We start from the raw sequence: 3,489 nt of genomic DNA on the forward strand, positions 1-3,489 counted from the left end.
TTAATTTATTAAATTTTAAATTAAAAAATGTTCACAGGTTGGCCACGATGGAGTTGAGGTTCCGCAGTGAGTAGTACACGACAAAAAGCCTTGGGCCATGCATTAGTGTGCTTCTCCTCATGCACATGGCGTTTATGATATTTTACACTGCCGGACAATTTACTTTAAATTTTCTTATCATTTTAGGATTTTCATAATTTAATGCTTCTAATCGGTGTGGCATTCACCTTTCCTGTTGTAACATTTCTTTTAGTATCACTAACATTATTATTACGCTTTCAACTATTTTATGATTCAAAGAATAAATCATACTAAAATCTCAAATTTTTTTCTTATTTTTGGAGTTTTTCTTAAATTATTCTATCTCTCTCTCTCTCTCTCTCTCTCTCTCTATATATATATATATATATATATTAATTTTATAAAATGTTATATTAAATATTTCATTATATTACTTTATTTTAAGTAATATTGTATTTTTAAAATATAAATAAATATTAATTGTTGGATAATATACTTAACATCGCTAAATTAAATAAAATTATTAAAAAATATAAATATTTAAATTTAACATTTAATAATAGCGACTTAAATATGTATATACCTGTAATCAGGTCAACTAATAGATATATATATATTAGTTAGTCAAAGTCAATTGCAGTTGGGCGCCTGTAGCTCAGTGGATAGAGCGTCTGTTTCCTAAGCAGAAAGTCGTAGGTTCGACCCCTACCTGGCGCGATATATCCTTTTAGTTAAACGACTTCCATGTTTATTTTGTTAAATAAATAGCATTAATTAAAATTATTGATAAACAAATAACGTTAAAATGAGTTTGTAGAAAGAATATACTAATCTTAACATTATGTATAGTTAAACTATAGGAAAAATGAAGTATAAATTATAATTATATCTTACGATACATATTCTAAAACAAATAATATTATATAAATATAATATAATTATTTTAAAAAATAAAAGACAATAGCCTAAAGTTAGCTTTTTATTTAAATATTACATTCTTTAAAATAATTTCTCAAAATAAGATTTTTTAAAAAAATTAATTTTCTGTTTGATATTTTTTTTATGTTAACCGTAGTATTACTTATACATAGATGATAATAAATTTTAATTATTTTTTTAATAGACTTTTGTCCTTGTATGACTGATATCATTCAGCTATTACGTGTCGTGTATATTATACAAAATAGGACTATAGTAAAAATTTTATTATTTTTTAAATATGTTATCGTCTGATAACAACTAGTACTATGTGCATATATTCAGATATGCTTAATTGTTTGTTAGTACAAACTAAAAAATGACACCTATAATTATATTGAACCATACAAGAGAGAACACTTGGATACAATATTTTAGGTATATTTAATATTGTTATCTAATCAAAGTCACATAGCAGTGAATAAGCTTAGCTGTTTGTTATTACTAAGTAAAAAATTGTACATACAATCATACTGAACCATGCAAGAAAGAAAATATTTGGGTATAATATTTTTATATATATTTAATATTGTTATCTAATCAAAATCACGTAACAATTGATGTATTTAGTATTTTTTTTTATAAGTAAAATAAATCTTATTAAAAAGAGTTCAAGGGGAATTCAAAACTCATATACACAAAAAATTACTTACTCAGAGAAATAAAAAGTAAAAATATACTTATACAAAATTAAGACAGATGCAATTTCGTGGGTTCAAATACCAATCAGCTAACATAATAGCTTCTCCTTTCTTAACAAGTGATAACCATTTTCAGGATCTCAGAATAATAGAATCTAGGACTTCCCTCTCATCCAAAATACTATTGGAAAATATAATTCTATTTCTATGCAACCACAAAGACCACACTGTACTTACCCAAATAATTAATAAGCATATTCATTCTCTTTTACTACAGCCAACACCAACCCAAGAAAGCAAGTGAGTTGATAAATCTGAAGGCAGAACCAGTGAGAATCCAAGCCAACGCGCAGTAAAGTACCAGATTTGAGATGAAACTGAACACGTTAAAAATAAATGAGTTGGAAGTTCCTCCAAACCATGACAGAAGCAACAAGTTATATCATCAATTTGAACACCACGATCAACCAGTAAACCTTTACAAGGAAGTGCATTCAACAACAATTGCTAAGAAAAAACCAGACACTTAAGAGGGACCTTCCCTCTCCATAGCCTTTGCAAGGCATCTGCCGTACACTGATCTACACTATTAGGACCACCAAAAAGTTCAAATAGTCATGAATACGCATATTGCACTGAATAACAACCTGAAGAATCTGCCCTCCATACCCATTTATCTTCTTGTAGTAACTTAATAGAAACTCCATCCACAAGCTCCAACAAAAGATTAAAGCTCGAGATCTCATGTTGAAAGAGTCTTCTTCGCCAACTAACATTCCAAACCCATCTAGTGCCATCATGAAAACCATTCTCCAATACACATGATTCAGCGTTTCTCGCCACTGCAAATAATCGCGGAAATGCTTCACACAATCGCACCCCTCCTACCCACTTATCTCTCCAAAAAAGAGTGTGAAAACCTTTACCCACACTTCTATCAAACTTCTCATCCAGCCATGAATTCCCTTGATGAATAACCTCCAGCAAATCACGCCACCACAAAGAACATCTGTTGTGAACTGACGAACGCTGAAGAGAAGAAGCTAATCTTCCATATCTAGATTCCAATACCCGCACCCACAATGAACTAGAACAGTTAACACCGCGCTACAACCATTTACCAAGAAGCGCCCAATTAAACCACTGCACATTCCTAATACCCAAACCACCATTCTTCCGCGGTCTACATACAATTTTTCATTTCACCCAGGGGATTTTAGATCCATCCTTAACACCCTTCCATAAAAAATTTCGTTGGATAGTGACAATTTCCTTTATTACCGACTTCGGCACCTTAAAAAAGGATAACGAGTGCAATGACATAGAATTAAGAATGGCATTAATCAAAGTCACCATACCTCCAATCGATAAATACCTATGCTTCCATGACGCTAACCGCTTTTTAAGAGCCTCTAACACACCCTTCTATGCACTAGGCTTTCTTGGGTTAACACCTAACTGTAACCCGAGATACTTTAATGGGAAACTACCAATCTTACAATCGATATTTAGTATTGTGTGCTTTAGAGTGTGAATATGAAATGCCTAATAACTCAAAATACTAATATAGAAATGATAGCTCGACTCTTGGGCAACAAAATTAATTAGTAATACATTCTAACATGTCTTTTTCAATAATGAATATTTTTGATATTTGAATGCAGAATCAGTCATTTCCATATGATAAGCTTAATCAAATAGTCAAATGTGCATGTAGTATCAGTTAATACCGAACAATAACATATTAAAAAAATAATAAAAATTTTACCATTGTCTTATTTCTTTCGATACTTATTAAAATAATAAAAAAATTTATTATTATTCTATTTTGTCTAATACATGCAACACA

The 3,489-nt window shown here is 30.2% G+C and overlaps 1 non-coding gene across 1 annotated transcript; it reads left to right on the forward strand.

The window, feature by feature from the left end:
• The first annotated feature begins 665 nt into the window (after positions 1-665).
• Positions 666-738, forward strand: TRNAR-CCU. The gene has a single exon. It is a non-coding gene; the product is annotated as a tRNA-Arg (tRNA).
• The last annotated feature ends 2,751 nt before the right edge of the window (positions 739-3,489 follow it).

The sequence above is a fragment of the Abrus precatorius genome, unplaced genomic scaffold (genome assembly GCF_003935025.1).
Source record: "Abrus precatorius isolate BTA unplaced genomic scaffold, Abrus_2018 Scaffold3, whole genome shotgun sequence".
In the NCBI taxonomy this organism is placed as follows: Eukaryota; Viridiplantae; Streptophyta; class Magnoliopsida; order Fabales; family Fabaceae; genus Abrus; species Abrus precatorius.